The sequence below is a fragment of the Microcebus murinus genome, chromosome 14, assembly GCF_040939455.1.
Source record: "Microcebus murinus isolate Inina chromosome 14, M.murinus_Inina_mat1.0, whole genome shotgun sequence".
Classification (NCBI taxonomy): domain Eukaryota; kingdom Metazoa; phylum Chordata; class Mammalia; order Primates; family Cheirogaleidae; genus Microcebus; species Microcebus murinus.
The window spans coordinates 60,168,215-60,192,251 of NC_134117.1; the positions used below are offsets into that span (position 1 = coordinate 60,168,215).

Consider the following 24,037-nt stretch of genomic DNA (forward strand, 5'->3'; position numbering starts at 1 on the left):
ATTGTACTAAGAAAGCAGATTGAATTCTTTTTTTTTTTTTTTTTTTGAGACAGAGTCTCACTTTGTTGCCCAGGCTAGAGTGAGTGCCGTGGCGTCAGCCTAGCTCACAGCAACCTCAAACTCCTGGGCTCGAGTGATCCTTCTGCCTCAGCCTCCCAGGTAGCTGGGACTACAGGCATGCGCCACCATGCCCGGCTAATTTTTTATATATATATCAGTTGGCCAATTAATTTCTTTCTATTTATAGTAGAGACGGGGTCTCGCTCTTGCTCAGGCTGGTTTTGAACTCCTGACCTTGAGCAATCCGCCCGCCTCGGCCTCCCAAGAGCTAGGATTACAGGCGTGAGCCACAGCGCCCGGCCCAGATTGAATTCTTATAGCTTTTTATCAACATTGTAGATTCTTATAAGTGACTAAAAAGTAATCTGTTTATTAAGATCATAGCTTGTTATCTTAAGAAACATCTAAACTGGATTTTGAGGAAGATTCTGAATTATAATTTTCAAATCATGAGAAAATAGTTCAGTAATATAATAGAAAATTATGTTAATTAAAATTTCATGTCAGAAAACCTACATTTTAAAATGCTATTTATCTACATCTTTAGTATTAATCAGGGTCTCATTAAATATACTTATGCTTTATAGATGAAAGTATAAGAAAAATATGGATGCATATATAGAAAATTAGTTTGGATGACGCACAAGTGAGAAAAGGAATACACAAAAGGTAATAATAGAAGATGATCTTCGAAAGGTCAGCTGAGTTAAGAACACAAAGGACCTTGAGTAACAGAGTTGGAGTCTACTTGGTAGGCAAAATGGGAGTGGGATAGGGATGGATTAGGGTAATGAACTTTTCCTTGAAAGAAAAGAATAATACGTTTGTAAGGAAATTTAAAGGAAAGTTAAGCTGGACAGCAACAATTCGGCAACATTTAATAAAAGTCTGTATTTTGTTGTAAAAGAAAACCATACTGGGAACACTAGATACAGGACTTGGCAATTGCCTAAGATGTGACAGGCAAAGGAGAAAAGTCAAAAGATGACTGAGATTTTTAAATCTGGCCCTACTATTAACAGAAATAGAAAAGTCCTTAATAAGATCTGGCTTAGATGGTAAAGAAAGAGCGTTTGTAGTTGTGGTCATACTACAGTTGAGGTGCTAACGGATCTCCAAATATCTACCAAAAAGTTGGACTCAGGAGAAAGGCCATGGAGGAATGTGATGGTTAGAGGGGTTGCAATTACCAAAGAAGAGGATGCAGAACAAAAAGACAACAAAGGACAGAACGGAGAACAATAAAAATAAGAGGATGGAGGGAAGAACAAAAGGAAGGTAAGTGAGGAAGGTAGAAATGACGATGGAGAAATCCAGCAAGGAAAATTTCAAGAAGTTACGTAAAGCTGCTCAATGCTCTTAAGACATAGAGAAAGAATAAACTGAGCAAAAGGTATGGGATTTGATGATTAGGAGAAAGCACTCAGTATGAAGATAAAAACAGTTGTTAAAGAAGGAATGGTGAAAAACAACAACAAAAAAAATAAAAAGAAAAAAAGAACGGTGAGAAAGTAAAGGTAAGGATTATAAATTATTTGGGGAGCTTTATCAGTGATGATAATAAAATGATCTGAACTTTACTGAGCAATTTTTGCACCCAGGTACTATACTAGAAGCTTTATATATAGTAAGTCAGTTATTATTGTTTCTTCCTTATATCATACATATACCATTACTAGTCTTATTTTATAAATAAAGAAAGCAAGTTAGAGAAGTTAAGAAATGCCCCCCAGGGCACACAGCTTACATGTGAAAGAGCCTGGATCCAAATTATTCCACACACTATGCCTCTAGTTTGAGTAGACAATAGAGAAGAAAAGGGCAGAGAGGCTTTCTTTGGTGGAGGAGGGAATGAGAGGGTTGTTTTTTTTTTAAGTTTTTAAATTTAAAATTTTTTTTTTAGAGATGGGGTCTTGTTATGTTGCCCAGGCTAGACTTGAACTCCTGAGCTCAAGAAATCCTCCTGCCTCAGCCTGCTGAGTAGCTAGCATTACAGTCACACACCACTGTGTTGGGGAGAAGCTTGTTTCTAACAACAAGGTAAATCTGATCATTTTTGCTTTTCAAAGGAAAGGATTTATGGAGAAACAGACGAAAGAAGAAGCAAGGAAGGGAGGATAATTAGAGTAAAAAACCAGAGGAAATGGGGACACTAGAAACTTGAAGGGGAGAAGAGCTAGCTTATAAATGGAAGAAATAACCTTCAAAATATAAAAGAAAATTGTTTAAAAAATGTTATTGAAATATTCATTTATGAGGGGGACTAACCATTTCCATCATGCAAACTTTAAAAAGAAAAAAAGATCTTTTTCCATTATTTTCAAATTTCAAATAAAATACTGTAAGAATACTAAAAGAATTAATTTTGTGGCAGGGGTAATATATATTGGGATCTATCTTTGAAGGGAGGATTTACTACCTAACTTATATTCTGAGACATTAACAAAGAATTTTATACTATAATTGTGTCAGGGCTCAGAACATGATACCCCAAAATATGGCATGCTGGCAACTGAGAAAATTGTACAAGCAAGGTCACTGTGACCTTCCCCCGCCTTTCTGTGTGAGAGCTGGCCATAAAGGAATTCTCTGATCTACCTCACCTGAAAATAGGTCATAAAACCCTTATTCTAAAGGGGTCCTGATCTATACCTGGAGACTAAGAAGAATCTGAACGGACTTGTTAGGTTCCAATCCCACCTTCCCCTCCCCAGTTTATTGTCATTAGATCATACCCTTTTTATCCAATCATATTTTTCCATAACTGTCCACTTCTTTAATCAGACTTAACATAAAAATGCAGTTTTCACTGAGTCTTTGGGCTTCATCTCTGAAGACTCTTGTGTCAGGTAAAACTTTGTTAAATTTATTATGCTTTTCTCTTGTTAATCTCTTTTGGTACAGGGGTATCAGCCATGTTCCTTGGGATGGGTGATAAAAAGATGTTACTTTTTCTCTCCTACAATTGTCTCTTATCACTTTAAAGTATTCCTAATAAAATTCTAATAAAGATAATGTTTTTCTATCATAATAATATCTGCCCATCATTTAAAAATTCCAATTACTAATATTCAACTGTTTTAAAAGGCAACAAGTCTGAGTCTTAGTTATCATTATTTTTTAAATGTTTTCATCTTTCTTTTTTAACCAAATACCATGTAACTTACAAACTATGAGCATCCAAGCTGCTTCCTTTGCTATTTCTGTCACTTGGAGAATTAAAATGAACAGTTTATACAGCATCTTGTCTCCATAGTAATATGTATGTACTATACTGGCTTTTTAGTCTTTCTTTTAATGAGAAGAATTTAAAGCCACCCCCCACCCCATTTCTCCCCAAACTGCTCCAGCATGAAATAAAAACCTCCCAGAGCTAGCATTCTGCCAGCTGTGGATTAACCACAGACAGCCATAGAATGGTCTACATAAATAGTAACCTGGTCAAATAATTAGGCTTCTCACCAACTTCAGACTGAAAATTTGATCTGTGCTAAAATACATATGATTGTAATTTAAGGTACAGAACACTATGCCCCTGGAGTCTAAATTTGGCCTCATTCCAAATGTGTGTATGCTGTGTGTTTTACTTTAAAGTACAACACAAAAATATTGTGATATGGATAGTATAATGTCGATTTTGTTAATTTTACAAAGAATATACAAAAACTTGTCAGCTTTTAAGTAAGAGGAATATTCACAATTTAAATTTATTCTATTTTTGAATGATCTCATTTTTCTTTAAGTAAATATTTAGTATTTAAACAATTTGGGATTTGTGCTCTGTTAGATTGCAAAGACTATAAAAATTGATGCCAACCATAATTTTTCTTCCTAGATTTATAACCTTTGCTAGGCCACATGTTCCAGACTATATTATCACCAAAAATAAAACTAGTGCCATTACAAAAAAAATTTTTTTCACATGTAAAGTCTACAATAAAAACAGCCCTATAGTTTATACATTTATAGTTTAGAAAATATAACCAACAAAATCTTGTGCTTTTCTAATTAGGTATTTCAGTCTATACAACAGTTAACTCTGTTTATTTATAAGCAACAAAAAGAAAAGTAGATTCTAACAGAGGTTGGATAATGTTAATCAGAACTGAGAGTAAAGTGGGACATTTGTATTCATAACAATGGAAAATGAAACAAAACAAAAAGGCAGAGGTAGGAGGGACAGAGAAAGACTAACGTAAAGTCAAAAAAACCATTTTAGCAGAGCAAGATTTAATGCTTCGAAATCTCAAAAACTTACATCTGTTATACAACAACTCTAAGGATTTCTCAGGGTAGTTTAAACATGGGGAACATTAGAAACAAGCTTGTTGAATATACTATCAATAAAAGAAAAGGAAAGGAATTACCCTTTTTGCTTTTTACCAATGTTTACCTTTACTGAAGGTAATAATTAGGGGTTCTTTTCAATTGCCCTTACCTAAGAACATAATTTTTTTTTTCATTTCTGTTAACAATGAGGAATAAGAATGTGTATGTGTGGGTGTATGTATGTACACACACCTCTATGTAAATTTCAGGGATTTATTACTCTTGGAAGTATAAGTTTATATTGATTCAAAAGGAAATAAAGCTATGCAAAGTAGCCATGACTACAATTATTAATTGTGGATATATGGTGATATATAAAAAAAAGGCCTTTGCTCTTGCTTGTAAAAATAATCTGATTGGAATATAACAGGGAGAAATAGATGGTATTATTATGAAATATTCAGATCAGTGAATTTTTTTTGTTTTTCAAGAGACAGGGTCTTGATTTGTTGCCCAGGGGCTATAGTGCAGTGGCGAGATCATACCTCACTGCAACCTCAAACTCTTGGGTTCAAGTGATGCTTCTGCCTCAGCCTCCTGAGTAGCTGGGACTACAGGTAAACACCACTATGCTTGCTAATTTTTCCCTTTTTTTTTTTTGCTTAGTCAAACAATTTTAATTAAGTTAAAGGTCAGCAGAAAAGGTGCAATCTGAAAAGACCCAGATTTTGCACGTTTAAACTGTTTTCCACTGTCTTTACTTGTAAGGTGTTGAAGGTGGGACCCACTCCTGAATCTTCTTTCTAGTGGTGGAATAAGGTACATACTGTTGTGGGGTGCCACTCATGTTGAATTTATGGTTTGTACAAATGAATTTATGAGCGATAGGTGGTTTTGTTGTTGGAGGATCGTCAGGCATACAGTGAAGCCAACAATGCCATTCAGGAGGCACCTTGTTTCCATCCACGTCCCAGAATGTGTTTTTGCCATTCATTTCAGTAGTACATATAACCACTGGTGATGGCCAAAAAATTGCTTGTTGTCTTCATAGTATTTGTTTCCATATTTGTCTACCGATATTAACGTACCAACCCTCACATCATTTGCCCTGAACAAAACTCGTAGAAAGCCATGGAGGCCACCGTGGCCACTGGCCTGCTGCAGCCCGTGCTTCAGAACCTGCACTAACTCCATCTTGTCCAAGAGGTCCCACCTAATTTTTCCATTTTTTTTTGTAGAGATAAGATCTCATTGTATTGCTCAGGCTGAGATCAGTGGATTTTATCCTGTTTGGGTCCATCTACTCCCCAAATAAATACACATATAGATAAAACTCTGCATGCAGTGGTGGTAGGTGGGACAATGGGTAAGCACTGGGTTTGACTGAAAGTTAAGAACTTGTAATGTAGTATCTTTTCTCACAATTACATAGCCATATAAATTCCAGTTTAATTAAAGTTAAGTTTATTTTAAATATATAGAAAATCTATAGTAAAAGAGAAGTAAATATCAAACTTCTAGAGTGGGAATGACTTTCAAGCTCAGAGAAAATATTATCTAAAGATTTGTCACAGAAAAATTAAAGTCTTCAGTTGATACTCATCCCAGGAGAGACGGGGAAAAAAGGGAACTAATTACCAGGAAAAATGTGACAAAATGCTAATATCTTTAGTCCATAAAGAACTTGAAAATGGATTAAAAATTAAACAAATAAGAATATATTATCACCAAAAATAAAAATAGTGCCATTACAAAATTTTTTTTCACATGTAAAGTTTGCAATAAAACCAACCCAATAGTTTATATATCTATAGTTTAGGAAATACAACCAACAAAATCTTGTGCTTTTCTAATTAGGTATTTCAGTCTACACAACAGTTAACTATGTTTGTCTATAAGCATTAGGGCAGCAATAGATAAGCAAGCCAAGAACATGAAAAAGCAATCCACTAAAAGAGAAGCAATAGTTAAGTAAATACATAGACAAATATTCCTCTCTAGTAACTGAAGAAACAACATGGTAGTACTTAATGATAAAAAAAGATTGGTGATGGTTGGGAGTCGTGGTTAGTGTCTGTATTCTTATCACTCTGGGAGACCAAGGTGGGAAGATTGCTTGAGGTCAGGAGTTCAAGACCAGCCTGAGCAAGAGTGAGACCTTGTCTCTATTAAAAATAGAAAAATTAGCCATTCGTGGTAGCATGCGCCTGTACTGCCAGCTACTCGGGAGGCTGAGGCAGGACTGCTTGAGCCCAGGAGTTTGAGGTTGCTGTGAGCTAGGCCAACGCCATGGCACTTTAGCCCAGGTGACAGAGCGAGACTCCATTAAAAAAAAAATGATAGATTGGTGAAACAAATATTAATATTGCTGATGGGAGTACAAAAGACATAGTCTTACAGGAAACAATTGGAAAATCCACTTGAGGAACCATAAACACATTCATATTCTTTGACACAATAATTCTACTTCTGAGAGTTTAAGGAAATAAACCAAATCATGGAAAAATATACATTTGTGAAGTGAACATATAAATATAATATTTATTTTATTGAAAACCTGAAAACTATGTAAATATTTAATAAAGAGGAATAAGTAGTCAAGTAAGAATTGCCTAGAGTAGGGGTGAGGAAGCTGCAGCCATAAGGCCACATGTGGCCTTCTAGGTCCTTGAGTGTGGTCTTTTGAATCCAAATTTTTCAGAACAAATCCTTTTATTTTTATTAATACATTTTTTGTTGGTCTTTTATATTTCTATTTTATTTTTTAAATGAATATATTTAAAATACCAAAGAATAAAGTAAGTTTTAATAAAATAATCCTCCCAGATTGGCCAGCACAATTAGAACATGAGTAAGCCATAAGGGTTAAATTGACAGCTGCCATGCTCATGATTTAGTTCTAACTTCCCCTGCCTGAACTGGCACCACTGCCGCAGGAGGCTGGTTGGTGAGAGTTTATGGGGGTGGAGTATGGCAGTCTGTTATCAGCCTTTGACAACAGTGCACTGTGTTCATGTTTCAAATAGAATTTGTGAATAGTTCCACAGCTCGACAGTATTTTTTAATTCCGTCTGCTTACCAGCCCATCATGTCAAAGAAGACCAAGAGAATGCTGAAGGAAGAAAACAGATTTTTAAATGAGGATTGGGAATTGCAATATTATCTTGTTTCTGCTAAAGATAAGATGATTTGCTTGCTTTGTGATACTATAGTATCAACATTAAAGAAATTCAACCCTCATCTGCATTATGACACTCATAAGGACCACAGATATTTTAAATTAGAGGGAGAGGCATGAAATTGTAGAAATTAAAACATGAAAAGTAAAAGCAAACACAATTCTTTCAAGCAGCAATAAGACCTGGAAATAATGCCACTGAAACGACTTATAAGTCAGCTTATATACTGGGGGGGGAAGGAAAGCCAGTCAGTGATGTAGAAATTGTGAAAGAAAGCGTTATCGAAGTTGTAGGATGCTTAGATCCCAGTAATGTTTCAAAGTACAAACAACTGCCTCTTTCAAGGAGAACCATAATTAATTGGAAGCATGAATTAGCCTTCAACTTAACAAAAAAACTTCATGCAATACTTCAAAAAGAAAATATATATTATTTAATCACTTGGATCACTCAACTGATATGACAAACTCATTGCAGGTTTTATACTTCATTTGGGTCATGACAGAAGATTTTCTTTGCTACAAGGAGTTACTTGCTTTGGGCACTCTTACAAACAGAACACAGGGAATAAATATCATTAACAACTCTAAAGATATATGTTGTGAAGGTGGACTGAATTCGACAGATTTAGTGGGTGTATGTACATACAGATGGTGCACCTTCCATGATGGGAAAACACGAAGGGTTTACTGTACAGATAAAAAAAGTATTAACAGATCCAGATGCTCTCATTTCTTTTCCTTGTATCTTGCGTCAGCTAAATCTCTGTGCTAAAGCTACTATTTTAAGTGACGCTTTACAACAAGTTATAAGTATTGTTAACTATATTCGTGCAGGTGCAACATAGCATCATCAGTTTCATAACATGCTAAAGTTGAACAATGAGGTGTTCCGTATGGATTTGCCACATCATTCTAAAGTGTGTGGGCTGTTTCAGGGACAGGTGTTAGCCAAAATTTTATCTCTGCAAGAACAGATATTTGAACAGAATGGCAATCAGCAATTATTGAAAGAAGATTTCTATAAGAATGCAGCATTTCTGTGTGATATGCCAAATCAAAATGACCTGAATATTTCTTTGCAAGGTAAAATTAAGTCTATTTGTGATATGGGGCAAAATTTCCAAGCATTTCAAAAAATGCTATCTTTTTTTCAAAACACTTCTTCAAAAGGAAATTTCAGATGAACATTTTCCCTGTTAGCAAAGGTCAATGATGAGCAGGATGATAAATGTGAATCATCTGAAGAATACGCAGCTGTTATAGACCTATTAATTGGAAAATACAATGAAAGGTTCAGTGACTAAGAATCATGATATCACATTCAAATTAGCATTTCAGCCTCACCTAGTTCATATCACCAAAGCACCTATAGAACTACAGATGGAATTGATTGAGCTCTCAGTAGATGACATTTTAAAGTCATCATTTGACGCTAAGAAAGATCCAATTGAAACACAGAAAAATACAGAATACCAATGCCTGCGGCAACATGCCCCTAAAATGCTTTCTTGCTTTTTAACAACTTATTGCTGTGAATCTAAATTCTCCTGTCTAGTCCAAATCAAGATGCCCTTAGGTCACAAATGACAAATGCCCATCTAGAGGATCAATTGAAACCATGGCCCTCCATGCTGTAACCAAATATTCAAATGCTTTCCAACAAAAAACAGACACAACAAAGTCATTGAAAGGTTAGTTAACTTTAAAATTAACAATTTTCATTTTTTGAAATTATTAAGTACATAGCAGTTAGATTTTTATGAAATAATGTACATTTCTAAGAATATCTAATTGAAGTTTCTTGAGTTTGGCCTTATTTGATTACAGGTAAATTAATATGGCCTTACAACACACAAAGATTCCCTTGGGCTACATACTGTAAAGCCCACTGTTAATCATTTAAAATGTGACTAATGTAACTGAGGACCTGAATTTTAAGTTTTATTTATATAAGTTTAAATAAAGAAGCTACATGTAGATGAAAAACACAAGTAATGTGGCTAGTATGACTATGGAACTAAGTTTTTTATTTAATTTCACTAATGTAAATATAAAAATGGTGACAGTATAAAATATTTTCCTGTTAAAATTATATTGTTTGGTAGAACTACATTTCATTTTGACATTGAAAGTTCAGTGACTGAATTCACTGTGTTATAAATGTAAAATAGATAAAACATTCCAAAGAGTATGAAAAGAAGAATGTTAAAAATCTAATGAAAGAAATTTATACATAATACAGTATACAATTTTTACATGATGAAAAAAGAAACATTTTAGATATATTGAGTCAACATATTATTAACCTATTTCTTTTTACTTTTTTAATATAAACTATAAATTGTAAACTATATATGTGGCTCATATATTTCTGTTGAAGGGTGCTGCTCTAGAGAATATTTTGAAGACATTACAAATGATGATGATGAAAGTAAAGTAGCAAGGTAGAAAATGTTTATGGGATACAAATGTTCAATGAAACAGAAGACATATAAATAGTATTTGTATAGTATGATTACAACCTACATTAAATCAACTGTAAAAAGACTAGAAGGGATTACATCAAATAAAAACGGACTGGGCCAGGCGCGGTAGCTCGTACCTATACTCCTAGCAATCTGGGAGGCCAGGACAGGAGGATTGCTTTAGCTCAGGAGTTTGAGACCAGCCTGAACAAGAGAGAGACACCACCCCTCCCTACTAAAAATAGAAATAATTAGCCAGGGGGTGGGTAGGTGGGGTGGGGGTGGTAGCGCTTGCCTGTGTTCATCTCTACTCAGGAAGCTGAGGCAGGAGGATCGATTAAGCCCAAGAGTTTGAGGTTGCGGTGAACTATGATGATGACACTGCTCTTTAGATGGGGCAACAAAGTAGGACTTTGTCTCCAAAGAAATTAAATTAATTAATTAAATGGTTGAATTTTCATAGAAAAATTATGAATAATTTAAATATTTTATTTTTGAAAATTTAGTGATGTGATTATTCTTCTGATAAAAAAATGGAATACTTTCAGCTTATAAACAATTTTTATCAGAAGAGTACACTAACCGCATCATTAAATTTTGAAAAATAAAGAAAATATTATGTGGGTAGATGGCCCGTAGTCCCAGTTACTCAGGAGGCTGAGGTGGGAGGATTGCTTGAGGCCAGGAGTTCAAGGTTATAGTGCACTATGATTGGACATGTGAATAGCCATTGCACTCCAGCCTAGGCAATATAGGGAGACTATGTCTCTTTGAAGAAAAAAATAAAAATAAAATATTATAACTATTCATAATTTTTCTACCCAAATTTAGCCATTTTTACTTCTGTTATATTTAGTTTTACACAAAGAAGACATGTTTATGAATAGTAAGAAGCTTAATTCAATAAACAAAAGTAGATAATTAATAGTAAACAGCTGGAAGTAAGTCTATATAAGGCTATATAAGTCTATATAAGGCTCAAAAAGGAACAAACGGAATATGAGACTAGTGACTTTAGAAAGTATAAAATATTATTTATAGAGGAAAAAGAGAAAATACATAAGGATGTATGGTAACAGAAAAATATTTGGACAACCAGAGAGCCCTACCAAGCCTAGACTAGCAGTGATGAGGAAAGGGCTGAATCTACCAGATGCTTGTGTCTCAAGATGTACTATTATTGTCTGTCCTAAGGAACATAATTAGCTTGTTTTCCATGGCATAATTTAGGTGCCATAATAACAGTAGTCAGAGAATGGGGTTGAGAGAATGAATAAATCAGAAGTCAAAAATAACAAATATAACAGCCATACAGCATGTTTTCTTCCTTATAATGGGTACTACATGTTTTGTGAATGTCCCAGATAGTGTAAAATATATCTCCTTGTAGGTGTGGGAGGATCAAATATGAATTATGACAAAGCATAGTTACTATCTGCTTGTAAGAAAAATACCTGCTTTGACAACCATTAAGATAATGTATAAATCATTTGCAATTATGTTATACAGTATTTCAAACAAATAACAGCAATAGGATTACTAAAAGAAGAAAGCTAGAACAAATATATTAGTGAATGCTGTAAAGTCTGTGTCACCACTGACTGAACGTAATGCAGCAAGAGAACAGAAGAGAATAATTCACCTAGCTCTTCCTGCCTATGTGGTTCCTTTTGGAAGCTTAAATACAGTCACCTGCAACCTTAACTATAACCTGAATGAAGTCAGTTTTCTTCTAACCATATAACTCCCTCCAAAGACACAGGTCAAATGAGGCAAAAAGGTGTAGTGGAGGTTGGGTGTGGCAGCTCACACCTATAGTACTAGCACTTTGGGAGGCTGAGGCAGGAGGATGGCTTGAGCACAGGAGTTCAAGACCAGCCTTAGCAACGCAGGGAACCACTGTCACTACCAAAAAAAGGAAAAAATTAGCCAGCCATGGTGGTGCCTGCCTGTAGTTTCAGCTAATTAGGAGGCTGAGGCAGGAGGATCACTGGAGCCCAGGAGTTTGAGGACGCAGTGAGCTATGATAACGCCAGTGCACTCTAGCCAGGGCGACAGAGTGAGACTCTGTTGTCCTCTACCCCAAAAAGAAAGAAAGAAAGATGTAGTGGAAAGAAGATAGGTTTTAGGGGTACACAGACACATAGGAGCATATTTATCACAGTTCTGCTGAAAGTGAAGGGGAGTGTGATGCATTCTAGGACTCTCTTTCCAGGAGAAAAGATAAGAAGATGGTGGTGAATACACACTATTACATAGAAAAAGTAGAAATATATGCATCAAATTGGACAAGCTATAAAAATCATAACTCATCCTTTTATATATTATGTGTAAACATGTGCAAACATCTAAAACAACACAATACAGTGTTCAAGGATACACAGAAATGTAAAAACACGTATGAAACACATTACAATCCCATGGTGCAAAGGGGAATGAGATTTGGGATCAGAAATGATGTGAAAAATAAAATGAGAGGAGTTATACCTGAGTCAAATGATGGCAATTTGATAGGACTCAAAGAGAAAAATTACCTCAATTCTCTGCAGTTTAAACAAAGAAGTACACTAATTTTTAAGAGTTTTGCCAATCTGTTTACTTATGAACTTTGTGCCTTTGGGCAACGCAAGTTTTGTAGGCCTCACTGTTCTCATCTGCAAAATGGAAATAATGATATCTCTTAAGGTAGTTGTGAGAATAAAGTGAGTGCTTAATATAGTGCCTGGAATATAGTATGCATTCCATACATGTTTACATTGTATTACTATTATTATCCTATTAATAACAAGAATGTTAGAAAGTCTTCCTCCTCTCCCAGGAATGGTAAGTTCTATGTTACAGCTGTTAATTACAATGCTGAACAAAAGTATGCTCTTTAACTTCCATCTACAGTTTGGCATTTCTTTTGAAATACAAATACATAAAACAAAATCCATCATTCCCTTTTTAAAAGCTACTCCTGACTCCTCTCTTTCTTTGATTTAATCATCCTATATCCTGCTGACAGATTAATCACCCTAATCACTCTTCTTTTCCTAGTAAATTAAATCCAAATGCCTCACACCCCAGCATTCAAAGCTCTCCATAATATTCTCCAACTTACACAGTAAACCAGCTGTAATCTCCATTACACCATAACGTATGTCCTTGCTTCAATCATATAGAATGATTTGCTTCTCCCAAAATAAATCTTAGTCTTTATGTTGTTCCTTCTATCTAAAATGTCCTCTATCTCTACCTGTTAAAATGTATCACTACATTAATACTTATTTAAACTCTGACTTCCATCCCACAAAACCTTTCTTCATTTTCGCCAACAGAGTAATTCTTCTTTGAATCTCCATAATATGTAATATCATGAAATAAATGAGAGTATTTATTTTATTTTTTTGAGACAGAGTCTCGCTCTGTCACCCAGGCTAGAGTGCCTTGGCGTCAGCCTAGCTCACAGCAACCTCAAAGCCCTAGGCTGAAGCAATCCTCCTGCCTCAGCCTCCAGAGTAGCTGGGACTACAGGCATGCGCCACTACACCCAGCTAATTTTTCTATGTTTAGTAGAGACGGGGTCTCACTCTTGCTCAGGCTGGTCTCAAACTTCTTACCTCAAGAGATCCTCCCACCTAGGCCTCTCAGAGTGTTAGGATTACAGGTGTGAGCCACTTCGCCTGGTCCATTTTATTTTACTTAATAATATAAGCAATTTGCATTTGTTTTACCACCCTCAGTTGACTGTAACCTTAAGGTCAGGAGCACTTCTTACAATTTTTGTTTGATTGAGCATAAAGCACAATGTACAGATAATTTAAAAATACTTGATTAAATTTTTATTGAGATTCCAATAAGTTGCCATGTCACGAAAATGCTATTTTGAAAGAAAAAAGACTGCTATATTTTCACATGCTTATGAAGATATTTTCATTTTAGGGCTGAACGACTCTAATTCAGAAGATATGAAACTTGTATAGTTTCACAGTGTTTTCAGTGTTTTTGTGATTTGTTCATGATGTGCTAACAAATGCCTAACAGTTAGGTCCAAACAATTTACTAAGTACGATCTTTGTAACTCAATATCCAGTTTGAAAAAATAATACATATAAACTGAAAAAAAAAATTTATTTAATTGAAAAATAACCACACTGCAGTTGATCCTTGAACAACATGGGCTGAACTGCATGGGTCCATTAATACATAAAATTTTCTCAATACAAATATTAGAAATTTTTTGGAGACCAAGAGGCAGCAGACAGGTTCCTGGTAGCTGTTAAGAAAATCATTGCTCATGAGTGGATTAACAAAATGTGGCATATGTATACCATGGAATACTACTCAGCCATGAAGAAGGATGATGTAATGCCTTTTGCAATGACTAGATAGAACTTGAGACCATTATCCTAAGTGAAATATCTAAAGAATGGAAAAAGAAACACCACATGTACTCACTATTAAATTGGAACTGACCAATGAGCACACATGTGCATACATGGAAGCAAAACTTAATGGAAATCAAGCAGGTGTTGGGGGCAGGAAGGGATGGGTGAAAACCTACCTAACAGGTACAATGCATACTTCTGGTGATGGGCACACTTATAACCATGACTCAAGCATTATAAAAGTGATCCATGTAACTAAAAATATTTGTACCCCCGTAATACTTTGAAATTTTCTTTAAAAAGAATCTATGAAAAAGAAAATCATTGAAGAGAAAGGATACCTACTTGAACAGATTTTTAATGCAGACAAAAGTGACCTACTGTGGAAAAAAAAATGCCACAAAGGACATTTATTAGTAACAAAGAGAAGCAAGCACCAGGATTTAAAGCAGGAAGGGACAAGGTAACCCTAATGTTTTGTTCAAATGCAGTTGGGTTTATGATCAGGACTGCCCTTATCTATAAAGTTATTAATCCCCAAGCCTTGAAGGGAAAAGATGAACCCCAGCTGCCAGTCTTTTGGTTGTATAAGAACATCTGGACAACAGAGAACCCTTTTTCTGGATTGGTTCTACTGATGCTTTGCCCTTGAAGTTAGAAAGTACCTTCCTAGTAAGGGACTGCCTTTTAAAGTTCCCAGAACTTCATGAGTTCAACACTGAAAGCATCAAAGTGATCTACCTGCTCCCAAACACACTATCTCTCATTTAACCTCTAGATCAGGAGGTCACAAGGACCTTTAAGGCCCATTACACACAGTACTCTATGGAAGAATTGTCAACACTATGAAAGAAGACTGCAATTAAAAAAACATCATGAATATCTGGAAGGATTACACCATTGAAGATGCCATCGTAATTACAGAAAAAGCCATGAAAGTCATCAAATACAAAACAATAAATTCCTGCTGGAGAAAACTGTATCCAGATATTGTGCATGATTTCACAGGATTCATGACAGAGCCAACCAAAGAAATCATGAGAGAGACTGTGCATATGGCAAAAAGGGGTAGAGGTGGGATTAAGATATGGATCCTGGAGAAATTGAAGAGCTAACAGACACCACACCAGAGGAAGTAACAGAAGAGAACTTAATGGAGACAAGTGCTTCTGAACCAGTACCAGATGAGGAGGAAGACCTATTTAATAGAAGAAACAGTGCAAGAAAACAAATTGACATTAGACAATCTGGCAGAAAGGTTCCAATTATTCAAGACTGCATTTTACTTCTTTAATAACATGGACACGTCTATGAAACAGGCATTGAAACTAAACAGTGGAAGGATTGATACTGTATAAAACATTTTTAGAGAAATGAAAAATCAAATTCAGATAGAAATTTATGATAAATTTTCATATAGTTACATTGAGTGTGCCTGCCTCCCTTGCCTACCCTTCCACCTCCTCCATCTCTTCTGCCTCTGCTACCCCTGAGATGGCAAGACTAACCCTGGCCCAGGGTGGTGGCTCACGCCTGTAATCCTAGCACTCTGGGAGGCGGAGGAAGGAGGATTGCTTGAGGTCAGGAGTTGGAGACCAGCCTGAACAAAAGCAAGACCCTGTCTCTACTAAAAATAGAAACAATTAGTCAGGCAACTACAAATAGAAAAAAAAGTAGCCAGAAGTGGCAGCGCATGCCTGTAGTCCCAGTTACTCAGGAGGATGAGGCAGGAGGATCGCTTGAACTTAGGAATGTGAAGTTGTTGTGAGCTGGGCTGATGCCACGGCACTCTAGCCATGGCAAAAGAGATTCTGTCTCTAAAAAAAAAAAACCAAAGAATAACTCCCTGCTCTTCTTCAGCCTTCTCATCGTGATGATGAGGATGCAGACCTTTATAGTAATACATTTCCCTTTAATGAGTAGTAAATATATTTTATTTTCCTTATGATTCTTAATAACATTTCCTTTTCTCTAATTTACTTTATTGTATGAATATAGTATATTATACATAGAATATATAAAATATGTGCTAACTGACTGTTTATGTTATAGGTAAGGCCTTTGGTCAACAGCAGGCTATTAGTAGTTAAGTTCTGGGGGAGTCAAAACTTATATATGGATTCTCTATTGGGGCGGGAGTGTTGTTCAAGGATCAACTGAACCTACTAATAGAATATGTGTTGCGGGGGAACATTTAATATTCTTGAAGCCTTGGATTCCAACTGGATACTGCCACCCTTGTTTCCTGTTCTGCATTGATTTTCCTGTTCTCCTTGCTTCTATGTACTTGCTTCTTTGACAACCACCATTCTTAAGAATATAACATCATTCCAAAGGAATGTAGTATGATCTAATATTGAAACTGATACAAAATACCCAGTAGCGCTCTCTTGAGTTTGCTACAATACCATGGGGTAGACGTCTCAGTGCCAGTCTGGGAAATGTGGCTCTATCTGAAGAAAATACCTTGAATAAGCCTTTTTATGTAAGAGAGTTAGAGCCCTTCTTGAACATGGTTCAGCATATTTAGAAAATACCTCCATGAGATAGCATAAGTAAATTTGTGTATTAGGATGGCATTCTGGAGAGCAAGGTAAGAACATTTTAAAAGAAATGAACCCTCACAAAATGATGGCAGCCAGGTGCCCTGAAGAGAAAATATGGCCAATTAAAACATTACCTGTGGCTGGGATGATTTAACAACTTTAGTAATGGTAATATCTAGAAATCAGGTTTAATTTGTTTCCTATCCCATGTGATGTTATAATCCTTCTCCATTAATTTAACCCTTCTATAAAAATTAGCTCTTTACTTCTCTAATACATATAATAATTTTTCATTTTACTACCCAATGAAGTGTTTTTTTTTTTTTTTGAGACAAGAGTCTCACTTTGTTGTCTGGGCTACAGTGAGTGCTGTGGTATCAGCCTAGCTCAGAGAAACCTCAAAGTCCTGGGCTTAAGCGATCCTCCTGCATCAGCCTCCCGAGTAGCTGGGATCATAGGCATGAGCCACCACATCTGGCTAATTTTTTGTTTCTATTTTTAGTTGACTAGCTAATTTGTTTTTCTATTTTTAGCAGAGACGGGGTCTTGCTCTTGCTCAGGCTGGTCTTGAACTCCTAACCTCAAGCGATCCTCCTGCCTCGGCTTCCCAGAGTGCTAGGATTAGCAGCCACTAGGACTAGCTAGGATTAGCAGCTAGGACGCAGCCACTGCGTCCAGCCTGCCCAATTAAGTTTTAAGCTAAGAATTATCTTTGTCTTGAATTTTAGTATCTAATGTCCTATACATTTTAACTATATAGTTAACCCTTGCAACCATGCTATCTTTCTCATTAATGTAACTTCAGTTGATAATTCCCATTACTTTACAAATATTACTGTAACTGTTTCCTGTTTTGGCAAAGCTCCTTTGCTCAAAAACCTTAAATGGCTCATTTCCTCAATAATATAGCTCAAGTTCCTGAAGTGGCATTAAAAATCCTCTAAGTTTGATAGTAATCTATCTTTCCTATATTATCTCTGATGATTTATATTCATGACACTCTTTCTTTGACCACATGGGGCTTCTAGCTAGCCTAAGTACAAATCCTAGATCTATACCTTTCTGCATCCTTTCCTTTGCTGGTGATATTTATTCACTCAACACAACTTGTTCTTCAACTTCCACTTGGTCAACAGAAGCAAGGTCTGGCAAATGTTTTCTGTGAAAGGCCGAATAAATATTTTAGGTTTGGCAGGCCACATGTTCTCTGTTGTAACACTCACCTCTGCTATTGGAGAGTATGGCCCATAGGCCATACTTTGCTGACCTCTTAACTAAAGCAAAAGATGGAAATACATACTAAATATAAATAAAAACAATAACCCAGATAAAAAGAATGTTGGAGATAATTATTAACAGCAAATTCATGTAAATTAGTAATGAGAGTGTAGCTTCCTCTTAGTAATAAAGAAATAAAGAAACTGAAAATTAAAGTGGATTTAGAGAGAAAGAAATCATGTAATTACATTTCCTAATGTTCTCTCTTGAAATGAGGACATCTGACTTATTTTCTGAGGCTAGTACTAAATCAACACGATTCCTTTACATCTGAATATAACACTCGGTCTCCAGAGGGTACTACATTATCTTGCTTTAGTTGTTGCTGCTTTCCATCTCCAACACTCAGCCTGACTCAATGTTTCTCCCCTTTAGACCTTCCATAAGCAGTGTAGGATCATGTATATAATTTTTATACACTAAATGTTCTTGTCTACTGAAAGAAACAAAAATTGTCAAGTGGTGGAATGTGCTAGCCAATTATTTTGAAGTAATTTTTTGATTTTTAAAAATGAATCATAATCACGGTAAGCTGGGTACAGTGGCTTGCACCTACAATCCCAGCTACTTGGGAGGCTGAGGCTTGTTTGAGACCAGAGGTTCAAGATCCCATGTTTAAGAAAATGAAAAAATTAACTAGTCATGGTAGTGCACAACTGTAGTCCCAGCTACTCCAGAGGCTGAGGCAGGAGGATCACTTGAGCCCAGAAGTTCAAGGCTGCAGTGAGCTATGATTGCACAATGCACTCCAGCCTGGGCAACAGAGCAAGATTCTGTTTCAGAAGTTTGGGGTTCATAAACCAAGCAAATGTGGACTAGATTTAAAATACAGGTTGCCTTCTTTGATTATCAAGGTACTTGAGGGAATAAGTTTCTTCTAATTTAAGCCCCGGCTTGCTTTTTGGCAAATTACTATTATATAATGAATACCGATCTTTGGAAATAAGTGGCACAAATGAAGCTATGTTTCTTTGTCTTTATTTTAATGTAAAAGTAACACTTGGAGTAATATGCTCCCATAAAAAATTAAAAATATAGTAATAGATAATAAAGTAGCATGTGATAGTCAAAAAAAAAAAAAAACCACTGGGCTACATATCCAGTAATTCAAATTCTAGTCTGGGTTTTGGAATAGCTAGTATGCAACATGAGTGATATACAGTATTTAATATTGATGAGCTTCAGTTTCTTCATTTGTAAAACATAGACAGGAAATTGGGTGGGATGGCCTTGAGAGGCACTATCATTTCAAAAATTCTAGAATTCAGTTAAGTTTTAAATTAACTGATTTCTTTAAAAAAAAAAAAAAGCAAAAACCTGAGGTGGGGAGGTGGGAGGGACAAAATTCTACCTAACAGGTACAATGAACACGATTTGGGTGATAGGCACACTTATAGCCATGACCCAGAATTACAAAAGTGATCCATGTAACCAAAATCATTTGTACCCTCTAAATATTTTGAAATTAAAAAAAAACTGAGGTGAAATTCAAATAACATAAAATTATATTCACAATGTTATGCAACTATTACCTCTATCTAGTCTAAAACATTTTTAGCACCTCAAAAATAAACTCTACTTCCCCATTAAAAAGTTATTCTCCATTCCTCATTTTCCACCACCCTCTGGTAACCACCAATCTGCTGTTTATATGGATTTACCTTTTATGGATATTTCATATAAGTGGAATCGTATAATATGTGATCTTTTGAGTATGGCTTCTTTCACTTCCACAATGATTTTGAGGTTCATTCACATAATAGAATGTATCAGCAATTTCTTTTTTTTTTTTTCTTTTTGAGACAAAGTCTCTGTTGCCCTGGGCAAGAGTGCTGTGGAGTTAGCATAGCTCACAGCAACCTCAAGTTCCTGGGCTCAAGCGATCCTCCAGCCTTAGCCTCCCGGGTAGCTGGGACTACAGGCATACGCCACCATGCCTAGCTATTTTTTCTATATATTTTTAGTTGTTTGGCTAATTTCTTTCTATTTTTAGTAGAAACGGGGTCTCACTCTTGCTCAGGCTGGTCTCGAACTCCTGACCTTGAACAATCCTCCCGCCTCGGCCTCCCAGAGTGCTAGGATTACAGGCGTGAGCCACCTCCCCTGGCCAATTTATTTCTTCTTATAGACAAATAATAGTCCATTGTATGATCTATCACAATGTATTTACCCATCTTTCTGCTTATTTTGGTTGTTTCCGTAACTGATTTTTTACATAATATTATCAGAAGCAAAAGATAATATAAAAACATGTACACATCAAAGATATACTTTTACAAAATATTTGAAGAGATATTCTGAGTAGGGAGTCTCTTTTATGCAGAAATTGACAAATCTTAACCAGAAATAAAACCAATTAGAACTTTTGATTCATAAAACTAATTGAGGCATTAGTGAAAATTTTATAAATACAAAATTCTATCCGTGATGAAAAAGTTTAAGAAATACATAGGTTGGGCTCTGAAAGAGAAGTAATGGCGGAACACAAGTGATCTTTAAGTACTTGCACTGAGATGATTATTTTTTTGGGCCATGTTTTATTGTGAAGTGATTTTCCATAGTTGTACTTAATAAAACACAAAACAGTGATTTTTTCCCAGTTACTACTGGATATAGTTGTTTTAAATCTCTGTGTTAAAAATGGCAAAAATGCAACCATTTTTCTGGGTAATTGTTTTGGCTCTCTGAAGTTTGCATTGTTTATTTCTATGAAAGTATCACTTTACAAATGGAAAATGACTAAGCTGAAAGCTATTGTTTTATTATTCTAAGTGGCCAGTGTTTCTGTTTTTGATAAAAGCCAAATTTTCAAATAATTTTCTGTAACATAAGAAAGAGCTAAGCTGTCAGTAAATATACTGATATCGACCCTGACATTTTCTTCTTAGGTACTGGCAGCAGGTCAAAAGGAAAGGATTGCTTTTAGACATGAATAATTTCTTTATTGCTAAAGCAAACTCTGATTGCTTCTGGATTACTATCTATACACTCACAACAGTAGCACAAAAGTAAACAAGGTATAGCTAGCCCATGACATTTGGTAGGAAACCGTTAAACCAGTTTCCCACATTACTTCATGATATTGGAAGCTTTGTATGCCATTTAAATATATTTTTCAGATATCATATATTACTCAGACATTAATTATCTTCTGTGTATTACTAAGTCATATGATTCAATTTTTAAAATAAGTAAAGTTATTAAAGGAATTTTAAACACTGATATAGGATAGTAGTTCTCAAAGTGTAATTTCTGATTCACTTGGAAACTTGCTAAAAAATGCAAATTCTTGGTCCCATCTCAGCCTTACTGAATCAGAAACTGGTAAACAGGATACAGCACTCTGTGTTTTCATAAGCTCTCCAGGTAATTTTGCAAACCACTCATAAAAAATATTGAAATATCCATTTATTATTCTTAAGATTTTTATCCATCACAGGTATACTCAAAATCTCTATGAAGATGGCAAAAAGGAGGGCCACTACAAAATATATAACTTGGTTATAGTAGAGGAAAAAGAAGCGTAGTAAAGGTTGTAGTGGAGGCTATGTTTCTTTGTTCCAAGAGGCAGCTCTAATCTTAACCTGAACAAAAATGACACTTCGTTTTTCTACAAATATGGCATGAGCCTGACCACAGTAGTTCTATTATTTGGTTTATATATTGGGCTTCCAAATTATTTCCCATTAAAACAGTGTCCTGTAGCTAAAAATATTTGATCTATTAATGCTCTTATTTTGCAGATGAAATTAAAGCCCAGAAAGTTTGCCCATTGTTATGCAACTTGATCTGAGGAGACAATAGAACTCTAGACTACTTGACTCATCTATCTTCTCACTCCTTTATATACACCCCTGCCACTGTTCCACATAACTGTGAAACAACTAAAAAAAAAAAAAAAATCAGGGAAAATATAACTTAGAACAGTATAAGATTGGGGAGAAAAAGAAATAAGTGACAAAGAGGTCCTGAATTAGCTTTGAATTTGGTTCTAAGTTTCTTGACAGTAAAAGCAAAAAGTCAGATATATTCAGTTATTTAGCTTTCATTCATGAAGAGATGAAAAATGCCACTTTCTTATAAGAAATACTTGGTTCTCAAATAAACTTCTTGGCTGGGCATGGTGGCTCACACTTGTAATCCTAGCATTTTCAGAGGCTGAGCTGGGAGGATTGCTTAAGGCCAGGAGTTTGAGACCAGCATGAGCAAGAGTGAGACCCTATCTCTACAAAGAAAACTAGAAAAATTAGCCAGGTGTGGTGCTATGCATCTATAGTCCTAGCTTCTCAGGAGGATCACTCAAGCCCAGGAGTTTGAGGTTTTACTGAGCTATGATGAGACCACTGCACTCCAGCTGGGGTGACAGGGTGAGATCTTGTCTCCAAAAGACCAAAAAAACCCAAACAAACAAATGATAAAATAAACTTCTCATGGCGTGCTTAACATGTTGAACACTAATTAATACAGAAGACTGTGTTGTCTTCAACAACTTCTCAACAATAAGGTCAGTCTTTATTATAGTATTAAAGTATTGTAGTATTAAAGATCAAGCGAATAGCTTTTGATGGTCCAAGCATAATTTGTAGAGTTTCCAGAGAAAAAAGAGACTATATGTTCCTTATAAATAATCTTATATCAATAACAATTCTCTAAAGCAGGGTGAGAAAAGAGCTTAAGAGTAGACGGTTTGAGGTTGTACTTTTTGCAAGAGTCTTGTCATTTGATATGCATTCCATAACACCATGCTGCCTACAATATTATAGTGTTTTAGAATTAAATAATTTATCATGGAAATCAGATCAGTGGTAAAAACTTTATGATTTACATAAGGCAAATGCTAATATAAGATGCATATTATTGTCTTATAACAAAATTTGTTCAAATACACTTTCTCAAAGAGGTCATCTTCAACTCTTGTAGGTAGCACTACAACCTCCCCAACCTTATTTTTATCTGGCTTGTTCTTTCCATCTGTCTGTCTGTCTATCTATCTACTTCTATATTTTTACAGATAGGGTGCTACTATGTTGCCCAAGTTGAGTACAGTGGCTATTCACAGGTACGATCATAGCTTACTATAGTTTTGAACTCCTGTGCTCAAGAGATCCTCCTGTCTCAGACTTCTGAATAACTGGGACTACAGGAGCACACCATTACACCGGGCTTATTCAATTTTTAAAATATAGCATTAATCAATACCTAATATTATATTACGTATTCACTTATTTATTTTGTTCTTTGTCTCTACCACTGGAATGTAATATCTATGAGGGCAAAGACATCTGTTTTGTTCATTACTGTATCCCTAGAACAATGCCTGGCACATAGTAAGCATTCATTTAACATTTTTCCAATGAATCAGCTCAGAATGGAGACAGAGGTGGTAGAAAAGGTGGTATATAAAGTTAAAACAAATTACACTGAGGAATTCTAGAAGCAGTGGTTGCCATCTAAATCCTGTCTCCCTCTAAAATAAGGAGAGAAAAATAAATCTATAAAAACACCAGGCCCTCAGCATAACTTGAAGACAAAAGAATGCCAAACTTCAAAATAACTACAAGTAAAAAGAGAAAATTCACCAAATCTCAGTGCATGCATCACCCCTACTCTACTATAAGGCCTTGTGGAAACTAACATATAAAGTAATACATTGGGACAAAGTAGAAAGAATTAACTAGAAAAAGGAAGATAAGAGACATGGGGAAGAGGAAATAGAATAAGCTCATGGACCATTGTAAAGGCAATAAATGAGACTTAAAGGATACCAACCAAAACAGAGAAACTACATAGTAAAAGGTAAAATAAAATAACAGAGGATTTAGGACAGTAGAAAAGGTGTATGGGCCGGGCGCTGTGGCTCACGCCTGT

At 35.5% G+C, this 24,037-nt stretch overlaps 1 protein-coding gene, 1 long non-coding RNA gene and 1 pseudogene across 3 annotated transcripts in view; 1 reads left to right on the top strand and 2 right to left on the bottom strand.

Moving 5' to 3' along the window:
- The window catches only part of ADK (adenosine kinase), a 519,384-nt gene that overhangs the window by 164,505 nt on the left and 330,842 nt on the right, over positions 1-24,037 (bottom strand). The gene's annotated exons all lie outside the window — the stretch shown is intronic.
- LOC142875556 (uncharacterized) overlaps positions 1-24,037 on the top strand; it is a 93,858-nt gene that overhangs the window by 59,667 nt on the left and 10,154 nt on the right. The gene's annotated exons all lie outside the window — the stretch shown is intronic.
- Positions 369-17,213, bottom strand: LOC142875555 (NADH dehydrogenase [ubiquinone] 1 alpha subcomplex subunit 12 pseudogene; annotated as a pseudogene).